This window comes from Apis laboriosa, unplaced genomic scaffold, assembly GCF_014066325.1.
Source record: "Apis laboriosa isolate Shangri-la unplaced genomic scaffold, ASM1406632v1 scaffold68_cov148, whole genome shotgun sequence".
Taxonomy (NCBI): Eukaryota; Metazoa; Arthropoda; class Insecta; order Hymenoptera; family Apidae; genus Apis; species Apis laboriosa.
In genome coordinates, this window is record NW_025224135.1 from 7,066,856 (window position 1) to 7,085,208 (window position 18,353).

The 18,353-nt window shown below is 34.1% G+C and overlaps 1 protein-coding gene across 8 annotated transcripts in view; it reads right to left on the reverse strand.

Moving 5' to 3' along the window:
* LOC122718682 (leucine-rich repeat-containing protein 24-like) overlaps positions 1-18,353 on the reverse strand; it is a 290,335-nt gene that overhangs the window by 17,044 nt on the left and 254,938 nt on the right. For all 8 annotated transcript variants that reach the window (XM_043943933.1, XM_043943931.1, XM_043943928.1 and 5 more), the window contains one exon: positions 13,325-13,389. The gene's annotated coding sequence lies outside the window, so the exon portion shown is untranslated. The remainder of the gene's footprint in view (positions 1-13,324; positions 13,390-18,353) is intronic.

An 18,353-nucleotide genomic window follows, 5' to 3' on the forward strand; every position in this document is an offset into this window, starting at 1 on the left:
AATTCCGGCTCGATTATCACGTAACACCAATTCGCTGTCAATTAAGACGGAATTTTACGATATTTTTATATTCCAAGCCTGGCAGACAGTTTATTGGTAGCGCGATAAATAATGCGATTCGAAGATTGCGCCAATCCTCGTTGTACTGATGATTGAGAGACGCGCAATAATCCTTTATTTTGTTTCGATAGAGCTGTATTAATTATAATTATTATTTTATTATATTGAAATATACGATGTTGTTAAGTAAAGTTTGTAAAAAAAAAATTATATTATTGCAATGAAGAAAGAAATATTACTATTACGCAAATAAACTAAACTTTTCGAAGTGAAAACGCTATAAAAGAAGAAATTAAATTATTACATTTCCTCAACACATTCTTTATCATTCATATGATACTATTGTAACAGTAATTCAAGTAACAGTCAAGTAACATTATTTTATTTACGAATCAGAATACCGAGAGTAACGTTCAAAGAGACGAAGGAAGAGACAAAAGTTAAACGCAAAGATTGCAATACAGTCTTGACAGAAAATTTTCTTGCTCGAAATTAGTTTCCTAAAGGATAAAGTTAAGAGAGAATACAAGAGTGTATATAAATTCTTTTGAGCGATAAAATCTTCAACGAATCCTTTACTGATAACTCGCAAGAAAAAAAAAAAAAGAAAAGAGAAAGAGAAAAAAAAAGAAATTGAAAGATCATTCGAAACCACTATCCCTATCTCGGGATAGATATATCGAGATATATTTCGATTTCAAAAAAGGTACAGTTTAGTATTTTGTAATCGGTAATAAGATTCATTGAATCGATTAAGCCGGTGCACACGCAAACAGGAGAACACAACGGCCGAAAGATACCCGAAGGAACCCTCTTCTGGGTATTTATTTCATCCGGGAATCGAGATCCTTCGGGGAGTACAACCCCCTCCCCCGTCTCTTGGATCGCGAGAAGTTTCTACATGCACGGGTCGCGTGCAATTCCTTGCCCTCGTGCTGAACAACTTTTTGAAGTCTCCGCCCGTAACGGAAAACTCATGGTTCCCGTAGTTCACCCCTCCTCTTCCTTACCCCCGTCGGACTTTATCGTCGAAGAAACTGGAGGCACGATTCTTTTGTGCACCGGGATATGCGGCGAACCATCGCTCCGAGACAAAATAAATACGGTAGTGCGCTTCTTCTTTGCGTGTCCCATTTTTCTGAGGTACATCGTTCCTCGTGTTTTTTTTTTTTTAATTTTTTCGTCGTCCTCTTCTTTCTTTGTCCCTCCCCTCTTCTTCTCGCATAATTTTTTTTTTTTCGCTTCACTGGAAATTTCTTAGCGCGAGCTTTTTCCCTCCAATTTCCCTCCGTTCAATTTTTTGTCGTTACATCATTCTTTACATTTCTTTCCCGGTTTTCTTCTTATCGTTATTACTTTTGAAATTTTCACTGTAAGTTTCTTCTCTTTTTGCTTACTTCTTCTTCTTTTTTTCTTTTTTTATTATCTTCTTTGATTTCTTGTGTATTCTCCCTTCAATTTTCTTCTCTCTTTTTTCTTTTTTTTTTTTTTTTTTTTTTTCATTACTTTATTCTCCACGTTTCTATTTCTTTCTCTTTTTTCGTTTACTTCTTATTTTCTTATTTCTCTTCTATGTATTTTCTTTGCTCTAAAGATTCTCATCGCGAGTTTTTCTCTCCTCTGTGTCGGTTTCACCCGATCCTTCTAACGCGTATCGATCGCCAGCATTTGACTTGTAAATATCCGGCCAACGAGAACATTAGATATGCATAAGGCGAAAGTAAAGAGTTTATACATATAGCTTCTGTGTATATATATATCATATAACCTCGGGGCCTACATGAGAAAAAAAACAAATATTGTGACAATATTCTAACAAATATTTTACAAATGTCAAGAATATATGATCTTATTTGAAGAAGAATGGAAAGTTGAATTGAAAAAACATCTTTAATATTCAAGTTTCAAGAAGAATTTTTTTCTTCAAACTTTCGAAAGATATTTTAAAAGATAGAGGAATAATAAATTTCGAAAATAAACGTGAAGAAAACGATACTTTGTACGTATAATATTATATTTCTGATTTAAATAATAATAAGAAAACTTCGTTTCCAAAAAATTAAATAAAAATTCTGTTCTCTTTATCAATTAAATCTCACCTACCAAATCCATAATTCTAAAACGTCCTGTTCATAGAGAGGGTGAGAAATAGGGAGCGTGAATTCTGAGGCGGTTGCAGGAAAATGAGACAGAGGTAGACTGGTGGTGGTGTCCTTTGGAAACACTGCCCGGAAGGGAGCCACTACGTGCCTTGTTCCAGAACGTGCACACTCGGAAGGAGTTTGACGTGGACATACGTCCTTTACGTAGGCACGCGTGCATGCAAGTCCAACCCTCTCACGATGCTTTGCATAGACAGGGAAGAGGTCGCGTTTTTTCCCCTTCGCCGGTCAGAATTTCAAATTTTAAATCTTATCAATCAAAATCGCCTGGTGGTCACGTTGCATCTTCTTTTGCTGTTGCGTTTTAATAAAATCTTCATCCATCATTTTTGCCCATCACGTTTAAACAAGATTGTTATCCCTTAAAAATTCGCTTACTTTTATTAATCATTATTGTATTTAGAAGAAATTTTTTTTACAATAATACAGTAAAGACAACAAATGGAGAGATGGAAAGGAAAATGATTAATCCTTTGAATAAAATTTAAAAGTTTTTGGAAAATTTAAAATATTCGAATACAAAATATATTATTTATAAAATGGATCACAAGTAAAAATTCTGAAGAGAATTCGCAGTGAAAATAAGAATTTTCAGTGATTTATCAAATTCTGAAGAGAATTCGTGACATTCGCAATGGAAATAAGAATTTTCAGCGATTCATTAAATTCTTCTCGATTCACAAATATACCATCTACTGATCACCGGATCTTTTTACACACAAAAAGTCTTCCTTCTCATCGATTCTTCTCGCTTAATATCCGCTATTTTGCGAGTAATCGCGAAACCGGCGGCCAATGAATTATGAGGTGATCGCCGGTTTGCCAGACCATTATAGATCCTATCAATTGCCTCTGTCACAGATACGTTCGAACGATATGAATGCCAAGCGTTCGCTCGGGTCAATCATCAAGTGCGCATCGTCTAGTTTTCACGATACAATTATATCGATATGTTAATTAAATCGAACCTCGGAAACCTGTTGTGCGTTAATCTGCTTATGCATCGAAATTCATTCGTGAATAGGTGAATACGTATCGTTAATTGATGTTCGATGTATCAATTTTCATAAAATTAAAATTAGAAGAAGAAGATTTATCTATTTTCGTAAAATAATAATATTCGGATTTTGTTGGTTGGTTAAGAAGTGATGTAACTCAAGATTTTTTGAACAAATTGTTAATATTTAAAAAAAAAGAAAAAAACGAAATAATATTAACAATATAATTTGATAACAACATGTATTATAATTGACAACAAGTATAATATTAAATTAAATTAAAATTGAATCAAAATCAATGAATAAATTTGATTATATTATAAATAATTATTTTATATTATTAATAATTATTTTTATCATTATCATTTAATTTATGCGATGTTTAATTTAAACGCAGGAGAATCATAATGGAAGTATCTATCTCTCGATAAACCAATGATAAACCGAGATACAAATATTTATATTACTTAAACATTTTACAATATAATCGATTGATAATTGAAAATTCCTAAATATAGAAAATCCCGATGATCTCACGCGATTTCTCATAATTTCCCAACAAATCCTTTAAAAATCCAATTATACGATACATAAAAATCTTTGAACGATCTTCAGCAACAAAAACCTTTAAACGGATCACCGAATCGAGAGCTTCCGTTCCTCTCAACCGATCGCTCGCGCCAATTAAATCGTCCAAACCATGGAACGAATTCTTCCTTCCTTTTTTTCAAAGCCCGCACTCAAAAACGATCACCACAGCGCCGTTCCGTTTTATTTAATATCCGCGCTATTCGTGATTCGTCTACGTGATGACATTATCGACCGAGCAACGGATCTAAAGCGAGAACGACAGAGAGACAGCTTCATACCATCCCAGAAGGGGATGAAATCAATCGAATATACATTATATCTCGATATAATACGAATAAAATTTTAAAAAAGTCTCCACAGCTTCACACTCGATCGATCCTTTTCCTTCGAGATAACATAAAAAAAAAAAAATTGCAAGGTGTTTGTTCCTCATATTATGTTATATATCGCGAAACTTCGATCAAGAATATTTTCATACATAATCACGAAACTGGAAACTGACCTCGACGCCACGAGCGAAATAAGTTCGTGGTAATTATTCACGGGTGGGGGGTGGTGGAATCGATTTCAGAGATCATTGAGGGATCCTTCTCCCGGGGATGGCCGTCGTCTATATACGGTACATTATATTCCAGTTAGGACGGGAACTTGGGGAAGATTCAGTTTCGAAGTGAGTCCACCACCAGGGACGTAATAACGAAACGGCACCGGTGGAAAAGTTTTTACTAAATTGCTTGGTCGGGATACAAATCGGTGGACGGTCGAAAGTGAACCATGGAGGGACTGAGAGTTTCGGCTCCCTCGGTGTGATTATATTATTTCGAACATCGAACGTGTTTCCCCCACATATCATCGATTTAATCTCGTGAAACATAAATTGGTAATCGGAAATAGTAGTTTGGGAGGGGGAAAAGGATGAGTTTTAGGGATGAGTTAGCGTGGAAATTGAGTGGGAAATATAGAGAAAAGGAAAACTAGGTTTAAGAATTAGATTTCAGAAATGGTATTTTTCAATTTATATTTGGGATGTGTTTTAAAATTGATTCTTATTTTTTGCAATTTTCTTTTATCAGATTTATATTCAATAAAGGATCGAGATACCTCTTGAGAATTGAAATTTATCATCCCTAAAGTGAGTCCTCTTATTCTTCCAAATTGTAAATTTCTCGTAGATGAAGAATATACATTTATTTGAAAAATATTAATATATTATTAAAAAACAAAATAATAATTGATTATATTATTGTCCATTTTGTTAAAAATTTATGTTGCAAAATGAAGTTGCGATAATAATATAACAAATTTTATATCGCATTACTATTGAATATAAATTCCCCCCTCCCCAAAAAAAACGATTAAAATTTTATGAATACGATTGTAATTTTTCTCACAACTTTTTAACATCGAATACACAAAAATTCCGTTCACAATTTATTTTCAATTATCTCAGAATTGTTGAAAAAATTCACTTATATTCCTAACTCAACAAAAAAAAAAAAAAAAAAAAAAGATAAAACGAAAAAATTCAGAAAAAGCAATATCTCCGCTCATAACTTTGAACCATACACGAATAACCATTTCACATCCCACATCCAATAATTAAACACACCGCAACGGTCGTTTATCACGTACGCAGCGAATGCAAAAACAATGGAAACGTTTCTGTTTCAGAGAAAAGGGAGAGCCGATTTCAAAAGGCCAAAACACATCGCGTCACCGACAGAAGCGGAATTCAAATATCATCCAGACTTCGTTGATATTTCATCGGCCAAAAAATCCACGATTTTCGGTACTTTAATATTTTCATTGGCCAGTGGGAGGCAACGCGTATCCCTGGAATCGAAATGTTCCGTTAAAAATCGGGGAAGCTTTCGATCCGGGAGAGATAATTGTAGCCCCAGGCGAAAATTAATGGACCGCTGTATATTAACGATAGAAAATACGTTATTCATCCAATAATGAATATTCCCCGTGTTCGACGTGAGTGAGTATCGAAAAATAGAGAGGAGTATCGAACGATCGAACTATAGAAGGGTTCGAAAGATATTTCATAATTTGATCATTTTTCGAGCGGGTACATGTCACGCGCGAACGTTCACCTCGTTTCGAGCTACATTCCCGTGTCGAAGAATAATGAAGGATCGATGATATTTTAGTTCCGGATAATTAACTAATCCTTTCCTAATATTTAAACTTTCTAAAAATGATTTATCAATACTGTTATTAATATTTTTAATGTTAAATAATTTTTCTTTTCTTTCTCTCTCTTTCTCTCTTTCTCTCTTTAAAAGAATTTAAAGAAATACAAGTGTATAGATATTTCATTTATGCTTCCAGAAAAGAATTGGAATTATTTTTTTAAGACGGATCGTATCGTTATGGTAAAGGCGCCGCGTAATCGACTTTCTAATTATAAATGAGAAACGGGCAGAGACGGCGGACAAAGCGCGAAGGGAAGTTTGAACTCTCCACGCGGGGTCATTTTCCACCGATAAGCTGTTAATACTTAATTACCAATGAATATCGATACCGCCGACGCCGGCTCCGTTCGAATAATACGTACGTTGATAATACGTAGCCGCCGACCCCTGCACGAAATGCTTCCGCAATTATTCCCATATTTTTTGTCTGCGCGAACTCGACAAATTTTTATGACCACGTGAGCCCACGATCCCTTTTCGAAAGGGCAAACGTGGTCGTTAATACGAACAGGGGTTGTTATCTCGATTCTGATCTCATAATATCCATAACACGATGGGGAAAGTCGTATTTATAATTTATGTCATAAATGGTGAGTCATAAAATAAATGACTGATATCTTTCTACGTTTTTTTTTTTTTTTTTTCTTTATTGATTTTGAAAGTAAATGAAATAATTTCTTCACGAAAAAAAGTGTATATTTGAGAACTATAATTTAATTAATTTCATTAATGTAATAAAATCTCGGTGCGCTCGATGAATCTTTCTGTTTTGCTTTCAATTTTATGATATTAATTAATTACCGTATTAATGATTGAGGCAATTAATGTATTATTTTAAAAAAAGGAACGATACAAACTCTATTGTACCAAAAGATAATGACGTTACTTTAATCATAAAGAAATTACGCAACTATTTATCAATTAAAAAACCATTTTTTTTTTTTTTTTTTTTTTTAGTAAAAAATCATTTCAAACCATGCACGTTCATTCAAACAAATCCATCCATTGATCATTTAATAATCTTACAGATATTCCACCTTCGCTTTATACATATAAATCAACACAAACTATATAATACATACATAAACGTCCGCAAACGCATGTGCGAAATGGGTATAATGAAGAAACGTGCGTAGATGGCGGTAGAGGCGCAGACCTCCGCCATTACGCCCGCTTCTGGTTACAGGCTCGTATTCCTGTAATACGACAGGGATATGGGGAAAACCAAGACGGCACCCCAGAAGGCTCGAAGCAGGATATTAATATGGGTGAGGAGTCGATATTACACCTGCTGCCTCCCCCCTCACGGGACGACACCCTTTATGTAACTAAACCTCTCGACGTGTGTTTGGCCACACGCACGTAACGCAGCCATGTGCGCACACGAATATAGGGAAACGGCAGAATACTGCTTGTGATTACGAGATACAACCGTCTCCGGGGAGGTTTCTAAGGAAGAACGATGTCGCGGCAAGGGAACACGCACACGTATACCTATGTATTTACGCAGATGGAGGATCATATGGGTCATCATATAGCTCCTCTTTTCGGCGATTCTATCCACCCTTTTCCCATGTGTTCCTCTCGAGCAAGTTTATACAGAAAGGATTAGAGACAAGGGGGAAATTTTTCTGGTAACACGTTGAGATTTGTGTTAATTGGGAATGAATAGGGTGCTGAAACCAGTTGAAAACAACATGGCTCGTTGTGTGCATTAAGAAATACGTAATGCGTTCTTCGTGTTTGCCGAAACTCTTTCTGATGTTGTTTCGTTTATGGGAAGTTGAAAATGGGGTGTTGTTTTTTTCGTTAATTTTTGGAAGAGTTAATCTTGATTTACTACGAGGGGATGGTGAAACATTATGTTAGTTGCTGTGCTTGTTTCTTTTTTTCTTTTCTTTCTTTCTTTCTTTCTTTCTTTCTTTAGTGACGAATTTTGACGAAACGAATGATTCAGAAGTATATTTAGAAGTAGGTTTTTGATATAAAAGTAAATATAATATTTCTCTGAAAATTTGGAGCAAAGGAATACATAATTTTGCAGCCAAATATATACTTACGCGGGCGAAATTACACGTCGCTTCCCTATTTTCAAACGTATCCACAGAGAAGATATTTGACCGACACAAAGTTGCATATTTCGTTGCCGTAATTATGCATCGGGGGAACATCATAATGAGGTTGTAAAATACAAACAAAATGCAACTGTTGTCGAATAGATGATACGAAGATTATACCACAAATTCTTCCTTTTTTCTTTTTCTCTTTCTTCAACATCTACTTGTGACATACGAAGACATAAAACGAAATACACTATATATAATACTAATCACTAATCTTTTGGAAAATTACGAAAAAAAAAACTTCATTCGATTCGAAAGAATATTACTATTTCAAAATTCGATCTTTTTTATTGAATATATTCTTCAGATAACGAATTCACTGACGATATAACTATTTAATAATTTTCTTTCGCAACAAATTTTACATTTTACAACCGGTTTCACCGTGATCTTTCATTTCTTCAAGACACTTGTGCACATTACGAAGGAACTTGCGAAACTAATCGGACGAATAGTGGCGAGCTTTTGTTATTGACGTGATTGAAGCGCGACGTTATAATTCTCCTTCCTATCTCTCTATCCGTATGAACACATAGACACCGCGATATAATAAAGTGCACAGATGTCAAAGCAAGACACAGCTGTGCTCCGTAGGAAACTCGTATTTATCAGCGGATTGCTAAGATTACGCGGCTCTATTCATCTAATAGGATATCCTTGGGGATCGACTTGAACTGTCCGATCGAAACCAGTATACACGAAGAGAGTATTTGTAAGAAGGTAATAAAAGACAGGATGTATTGTCATCGTTCGTTGAAATGCTTGGAGGATAGCTCGTCTAAGAATAACTTGTCTAAGAAAGAGTCGTCGTTTTCTTTTTGAATTTACAAAAAAAGTTACTCAATATAGAAATTGAACGATATCGAAAGAAACGTGGGATTATAGGATTATCTTTTTTAAACAATCCATTTAACAAATTTTAATTTTAACGAAATCGATATATTTATTTATTTTATATAAATACTTAGAATTTTAGTAAAGAAAATTATTGATTTCAGAAATTCAATTTCGAAAAATTTGGAATGTAAGAAGATTAAAAAAAAAAAAAAGAGGAGTGAATTTTCTATAAATCATCGAGCTCATTGCTTTCATTTTGTTGAAACTATTGCGACTATGCGATATACGCGAATAAAACTGCCAGGGTCGTTTTGATAAATGCGTTGTTTGAATATAATTAAAGAATATTCAATTCAAGAGGAATTGATACTTTCATAACACGGTCGAATTATGTGGAATTAAAATGCGTGGAAGTTTTTCATCGGTATGATTTATTCCTCGGATGCGAAGTTTTGAGTGATTTATAAATATCAGTGATGTTGGCTTTTCAATTTATCGGATCAAGCTTCGTAATTCTGATCCAATTCCAGAAACTAATAAATTTCAACGTATCAAAATGATAACGTGACAATGGCAGTTTCTGCGCGAGAATGAGAAATGGAATGTGATTTACTTTTTTAAATTAAACGATCATTATTTTTTATCTTATTCTTTCTTTTCTTTCATTCCTTTATTATAGATCTACAATATATATTTGACCATGGTCAACGATGGAATACCATTATAAATTTTCTTATAAAATACAAGCGTGTAGAAATTTAACATTTATAAAAAGACAAGATTATTTGATGGATCAAACTTTCCCCCATTTTCATTAATTTTCTTCAATTTCATCGTAATTTATTTCAGTCTTGCAACATAAATTTCCAAGAATGGTAATTAGAGAAAAATTCGTTTAGATCTTTGTTCTTTGCTGTCAAAGATCATATTACATGAAATGAAAGTAGAAAAATTCAGTGACTGATCTACCGTACTTTTTAATCGTAATGAGAATCTTTCATTAAAAAAAAAAAAAAAAAAAAAAAAGTAGAAAATTACGAACAAACGATAATGAGCACGTTATGGTAACGGGCCAGATAATGAGATCTGCTGGCGTAAATCTTCGGTTGCAAGGTCATTTATCTGACGGTAGTATCAAGGATTTAAAGCCTTTGCTATGACATTATGTTCTTGGTAATTTTCTTTCGAGGCATGAGAAAATATGAGAGGCGGATTTCTTGAGTCGAAAGGGGTGGATTTATGTGTAAAAAAGTAAAAAGTATTAAAACTACTATTAAGAAAGTATTTTTTCACTTGGAAAATTTATCAACAATATTTCTATGCTTCTTTTTTTTTTTATTATGCAAATGTAAATTTAAATTTAATAATCGATCAATAATATATATATATATACTTTAAATTTATTAAATTAAAATAATTTATATAATTTCTGAATATTTCATAATATTATTAAGATCTGAGATATTATAATTTTTCAAAATTTTTTATGTTGGATGTTGGATTGTTGAATATCGTCTGGAAAGATGATTAATAAATTTTGTGCAGATATCTTCATTATCTTTCTCCTTTTATCTTTCATTCGCTTTTCCAACCGATTATGAATGCAAATACGTGAGAATTCAAGAGGATGGTGAACGTCGAGGATAACAAGTATTTTCTGCCGTATGATGTAATAGAACATCCCTATTATTCTCGATCTCGTTAAAATTGCATTGGAAATCGTTATATCGACGACAATCTTCTTTGTGATCGTGAAATGTAATTCCTTATCGAAATTGTGAGCCTTTAATCACGCGAAAATATATTTTTTATCGCGTTTTATGTCGCTTGTTTCTTTACCTTTTTTTTTTTTTTTTCTTCCTCTCCCCCCTTCTTTGCCAGAGAAAATTCTTTTATAAACGAAGCATTTATCGGCAGAAGAAATTTAAGAAGTTTTGAATCGAAATACAAAATTTGATCAATTGTCGAGAAACTTTATGCGTTTCATCCATTTGAAAAAGTTACTTTATCTAAGAAAAATCAAGTTGAAATGCCAAATTGCCAAAAGTCAAATAAATTTTAAACAAAAAGGAATAAAGGCGATCTGTGAATCAAAGAGTGTTCGTAAAATCAAATGGAATAGAATACTCTCGCGGATACTCGAAGAAATAAGATCTGCATTTGTGTAAAAGGAAGAGGAAAGGAGAGAGAGAGAGAGAGAGAGAGAGAAGAAAAGAATCACGGCGAAGTGAGTTAGATAAACAAAAGAATTCGTGGAAAAGTTAGGACGGAATCGGGAATTCAGGTATGCACTTCACGTTCTTTCCGATATCGAATCGTGTCGCGGCAACGCAAGTTTCGCCCCTGTCTCGTGGCGCACCCGTCACGGTAGTTCTAAGTTTTCTGAATATTTACAGGCCACGTGTCGCGACACGAAATTGCGTAAACTTTTCAAATAAGCCGGATGATTGTGTAAACCATCCGGGAAACGAGCTACCGACTCGTTTCGTCGCGACGTTAATCAGAAGCTCGTTAAAGATACTTCTTAAGGTGTATCTGACGTGCTTGAGATTAATTTCAGAAACTCTAGTTGGCTGATTAGGGGATCCTGTTATCGAATTTTCTTCCTCTGAATCTTTTATTCCCAGCTTGTTGTTGTTCCGTTGTTGTAATAAATTCGAAAGAGATTGAATTTCTCTAAGACTAACTCTTTTGAAGAGTAGAATGATATATATAGCAACGCGGATTTAGATATTCGCTTTATTCACTTGCGAAGGGAAACGATAAATTTTTAAGTTTAACGAATTGCTTTAATAATCTTATTTATAATATTATTATTTTTTCCTTAACCGCGTAAAAAAAAAAGAAAAAAAGAAAAAAAAAAAGAAAGAATATCGAAATCCCATCTTAAGGAAGCGCGGTATTTTCTTCTTCCTTTTCATAATGAACAGCCAGAAGCAAAACTTAGTTTTCAAAGCTAGAAGGTAAAGATTGAGAGAACTTGCGTTTTTTTTTTTCATGTTCACGAGATCCTTTGATCTTTCGACGTCGCTATTAGAGTTCCGGTTTATCAGCCACGCGCAAATGAGAAACTTCTGATTCTGTGAAATATTCAGAGAACGCGTACCACCAGAGTTGTCCCTCTCCGTGAAATATTATTTGTCGGGATGAAATTATTTTTAAAAATGACATTTCGTACAAGATTGTTTCTATGGTTAAATCACAGAAACGGGGGAGGGTAATGCATTATTTTTATTATCGATAAAATAGATATTATAGCATCGCGAGGAGGTATGCAAATCTCGATTGAATTCATCAATGACACGATTGGATATTATGTTACATTTCAGCATGTTCCGTCATATTTGATTTCTGATACGAAAGCTATCGGATTGACGAGGAGATCTCGTCAATAATAATCAACACGTTATTATAACGGTTATTAATTTTGGTATTTGCGTTGCTGTTAAAATCGTGTTAAATTATTAATATCAGAAATGACAGAGAAATACAGTGAAACGTGATAAAATAGACTACGAGTGTTTCAGTTTACTTAACACGTTCTAGAATTCTTTTCCTTTTTTTTTTTTTTTATCTTTGATCCCGAATGAACGAACAAACGAAGATAAAAATTTCGATATGATACTTCAAATTCAAGATCGATATCAGACAAGTTTATCGATTAAAAGTTCGCTAATATTTCTGCTTAATACGCCCGACGAAAGACACAAAGAAAAAAATTCGCTGAAATTTCGTTTCATTTCGCGTTACAGCGATAGTAATCCCAGTAGAAAATTTTAAATCGAGCTTTGATTAAATTGTTCGGCATATATGCACGCTCGCGATTCTCGATTATCTTATTCCCGGAAAAAGGGGAAGGAGGCGTAAAAAAATATCAACGCTAGTTCCCTATACGAATTTCGTTGCAAGTTGTGCAAACAATCACCGACAATGAACCTTCCTTCCTCTCTGCCTATTTTTCTATCTATTTTTTTTTTTCTTCGTAAGAAAGAAAGAATTCGCTGTACTGTTTAGAAAATCAACCTCGCCGCTCGTGTTTCACGAGAGACGAGGTAAAGAGAAAGAAAGAGAGAGAAAGAGAGAGAAAGGGAGAGAGAAAGAGAGAGAAAGGGAGAGAGAAGTAAAACTCAGGGCGAGTAAACAGGAATACGAATACCTGGCTGGATATCGAGTAGAAGGAAAACTTTGAAATTTATCGACTTAATCGTTTCAGGGTAGGAAAACCGTCGGGGTGAAAACGGGCCAGGCCGCGAACTTACCCCGAACAAATTTGAACCGGTTGTTTTCCAACCGGTCATTGGACGAGGGCAACACAACCTTAACGTATAAATGTAAATGTGAGGAACGCTTACCCTTAATTTAGATAGGAGCGAGAAATCCGTGACCGCCTTGAGCGTCACTTTGCCAAGGAAATGTTCTGCAACAGAGACAAAAGGGAGGAGGTTAATCGTTAAATATATAATCGACGAATAAATTGAAATAAATTAATATAAACATTATTTTTCATCGTGTTATTTCGTGTTACATTATACTCTTTTAATGCATCCAATTAGAAAAGATTACAGATTAAACGTTACATTATAAGAAAGTTTCTTGCATTTTAATCCAACTTTTATGTAATAATATGATTAATGGAAGAGAACACTTTCGTTTAATCATCGTTTAATCTTTTTCTTTTTTTTATACGATAAAATTAATATTCTTACATACTTTTTTTTTTTTTATTAAAATATCCTATGAAAAACTTTAAATTACAAATTCGAATACTCGAATATAAATTGTTAGAAAAATATTAATTCAACCTGTTTCATTAAGAAATTCTATATTTAATAATTTTGGCATTTTTATAAAACATAAAAAATATTAATTCGAGCTACTTTTTTTTTTTTAAGAAATCCCATCCACTCCGATAAGAATCCAAGGAACATCGCACGCTCCATTGCCTCGAAGAATAACGGAATAACTCATCGACTTCTCCCTTTCCCAAATTACAACCTGCGAAGAGAACAATCTCCTCCAATAATCCACCGAATCCGCAACCGCTCCCAATACAAGCGTAACATCTAATTTAATCCTGGAGAAGTAGCAACCCTCCCCGACGAAAGAAGATAAGCAAACACGAGTCGAGTCCCCCTTTGCCCGGGACAAGAATTTTTAGCTTAGATTCGCGTAAATAATTCATCGAGGACGAAGAGGATTTCCGGTGGCGGTTCGCGGATTCCATCCCACTAGACAAACGCGCCCCACGTGGACAAAAGGGAAGCGATTTTTCCTCCCCCTCCGATTAGAAAGAGTGGGAACACAGAGTGGAAGGGACGATACCGTGTCGCGCGGCTCGACAAACAATGAAACAAAAAACTTTCTATTAATGGTAACAAAGGGAGGCCAGCCGCAGAAATCTATTCACGAGTTATGCGCCGAATAAGCCGCTTTTCGAGATGACCGCTTTCAATTTAACGTTAGCGCGTCGAATATTCGCGGAAACCGCGACATAACATTCGATTCTCTCTCTCACTCTCTGTCTCTATTCCGGTAAACGGAAAAGTTTGCGTATCGATATGTGTTATGTGGCCGATGCGTGTCCACTGTATCGAGTTGGAATCGAGGAGGCGCGATCGTCGATAAATTTTCCGCGAGTGTGGCTCGCCGTGGAACGCCGCTGAAAATCGATGACACGTCGGCTCGGTATATTCGGTGTATTCGCTCGATATAAAGATGGGGACGTGGTAAAGCGGGGGATCGTTTGTCTTGAGAATTGGAACGGAACCACGACAGGCATCGAGAAACTTCAGGTAAACGGAACTGTGCCATCCTTGGCGTGGCACGAAGAAGAAGAAGAAGAAGAAGAAGGAGGAGGAGAAGAAGAAGATAAGAAAATCGAGGCCCATTGGAGAGTTCTTTTTTCTTACCTTGAAGTTGGGGGAAGATTTATTTGGGATGGCCAGGTTAGCCAGTTCTACCACAGATTAATAGGGATAAATCTTGGGGATCTGGATTTTCAGATTTTACATGTTGCGTTCTCGTTTGTGTTGTGCGGGATGAAGGAACGAGTATTCGGTAATAAATAAGGCGTTCGTTTTTATTTTCTTTGCAAAATATTTAAAATTTGAGAAATGCAATCGATATAGAGAAATTTCAAATGAATATAGGATAAGTAATTAGCTCAAAATGTTAAATTTTTAATATGAAATTAGCAATGTTAATATCCTTGAAATGATGGAATTAAAAAATGAAACAAATTAAATAGATTATAGAAAATTAACAAGTTAACGAGGAGACAACAAAAGGTAAAAAAGGAGAGTTTATAAGGATTAAAGGTAGAACAATAGAGGACTGCTATCTTTTATCTTAATACGGCTAGAGTGAATTTTAAACACGTTATATTATAAGAAACTTCTTGCATTTTAATCCACCTTTTATGTAATAATATGATTAATGGAAGAGAACACTTTCATTTATGTGCTTTAATAACTTTTTCCTTTTTCATACGATAAAATTAATATTTTTATATGCTTTTTTTTTTAATTAAAATATCCTATGAAATTACTACTTTAAATAAAAATTACATATTCAAACATTCAACAAAAATGTAAAATTAATATTAAATGTACATATAAAGAAAAAAGTTATAAAATATTTTTAGATAAATTCCTTTGAGAGATTATATTTCGAATAATTATAACATAAAATATTATAACAGAAAGCAACAGAGAGGATAACTCTTTTCGATAATATCTACAAAATTTCCGAAATATTTAATACTAATTAGCCGGTCTAACAAACGTGTTCGTTTTATCTACCGAATTACATAGAAACTCTCTGATCGAATTACATAGAAATTAACATTCGTTCGAACGCTTTTCCAATTATGATAAATTCAATTTCATTCTACGAAAAAAATGAAACGAAAATTTGTCACTTTTGTATTCTACATTTTAATACGTAAAAAAAAAAAAAAAGTAGCATCAATTCCATTGAATTCCAATTCAATCTCTAAAATTTATCATCACCGATTCCCATCAGAAATGAACTCAGAAATTATCGTCAAGACTTGGAACCGTTAAATTACAACCACTTCAACTTCCACAACCGATAATCCACCAGAATCCGTACAATAGTACGACATGCAATAGGAGAGTCGCGGATATTGTCCAAAGTCATAACAAAGTGCTTCCACTTTCGCAGCCGTATTAATTGAATGCGCTATCACGAATACCATCTGAGAATTATCGATCGAGCCTGATTGGACGTGAGCTGGCAAGGACTCGAGGTCTTTCAAGGATCCTCACCCCCTCTTATAATCAACTGTTTTCAAGGAATGGAAAAAGCATTCGTTTATATGGCAAAATCAAAAGGGGAGCGAGGAGACAAATTTTACGAGAGTAATCTAAACCCAAGTTCCAGAGGCACGCAGATCTATACCGAAAATGTTTAATATTCTAAAGACGTACGGTGGTGCATAGTTTACGTTTCCCTCACGGACGCTTGAATTACTTCTACTCTTATTGCAGGTTTTTCCTTGCTGCCGTTTGTATCCCTGAATTGGAAGAAAGGGACCATTCTTTTTCCTCGAATATCGTTATATATTTGTTATGTTTAATATATTTAATATTGTTATATTTAAATTTGCAAATGGTTGATTATATTCTTGTTACTATTAACATATAAAAGAATTTAATTAATTATATATTATGAACGAAAAAGTATATTTTCATTAATGAACTAAAAAACTTAATTAATTTTCATTAAAATTATTTATATCATGGAAAAAAGAATAACCAAGCTGATATGCCATATATTCGATCATCGATTCGAATATAAATTGCAAATCGTTTTGCTCGTTCGTGTTTTTAAGATTATTTATCCTCGACATCTCCTCGAGATCGAGAGGAGAGAAAATTGAGCAACGGTTTTGAAGGGTTTCATAAGCGACAAAACTTTATAAAATCTTGACGACCATCATTTCGGCAAAGTGCAAGGGAAAGTATCCGTATAACGTCTGTCAACCAGATGTCTCATGCCATAAATATTTTTCACAGATACGCTCGGTTTATTCCGCCTAAGCGATCACCGAAATTTCCAGCAATCTTTCTACCCACGTGTTCTCACTCCGGCCGTTCACCCCTCCAAATAGATCTTTTGTCTTAGGCTTGACCATCCCTTGTCCAATCCAACTTCTCTTAAACAGACCTTTTCCTTCTTCCCTACCTTTCTCTCCCTTTCTCTTCCAAGCATTCTCTCCCAAGTTTGTATCAACCTCACTAAAATCGTTAGGTAGAAACGATATATCGTAGTCGTAAGTTTAAAGTCGTTAAATTTAAGGGACGATGATCCAAACGATCCTGTTACACGTTTATAGAAGTATCTCTCATCTCAGACAACTTGCAAAAAGTCATTTGCAAAAATCTCACTCACTCAAAAATGATCTCAGAAACATTTCAAGTTACGTTCTAAAACTTTCGTAAACTTTAACTTCTTCCAAATTTTATAACTGTGCTGCATCTTTTCCATCCCGATGAAAGAATAAATCTTACGGTCAAGTGAAAAATTTAAATCTTGTACAATACAATTTCTGCACGAGAAAAAAGACAAAAATTTCGTAAATCGAGGGAGTTTGGGCGGGTTGCATGCCTTTATGGGCAATTGTGCGCGAGCTAAAACTTTGGCCATTTTCTCCGGACACGTTGACGTAAATACATTGACTCGTGTTGTAATCTAATTTGTCATCTGGAGCTTGCCATCTTCGATAAATTTCACACGCGCCTCCTATAACTAGATTGCTATGCGGAGAAAAAGATACGATTCGAAGAATCCGAGTGTTTCGGCAAAAAAGAAGAATTAAAGTCGAATCTCTTCGTTCCGATAAAATATCGAAGAAAATATTTTTCGTTGTACAAATTGTTACGAAACTCGTAACAAATCGAATAGTTCTGAGAAAGATTGTACTGATTTTAATGAAATATTTTATTTATATATGTTTCAAAAATATTGATGCGGAAAATTTTTGGAAAATTCAATACGAATCAGAGAAATTCGAAAAATTAATCTTAAAATGAATAATTAATTTTAAATAAAGTTTCAAGATATTACTTGTTCATTAAAATAAATTTATTAAGCATAAACTTAAAAAGAAAGATTTCTCTGGTGATTTTTCATGTTTTTTAAACTTAAAAAAACCTATTCTATTTCTCACATCGAAGATTTTACGAAGATAAAGACTCCGTGCATTAGTTTCATAATTTATCTTGCATATTCAGATTGATTGATCAACGAATGTTAATAGAGAAGGGGAAAAAATCAAACGACTTGATATTAAAATTGCGTTTAATATGGAATTTTTAATCATTTGAGAATGAAAACTGTAGGATGTGATTTTATGTA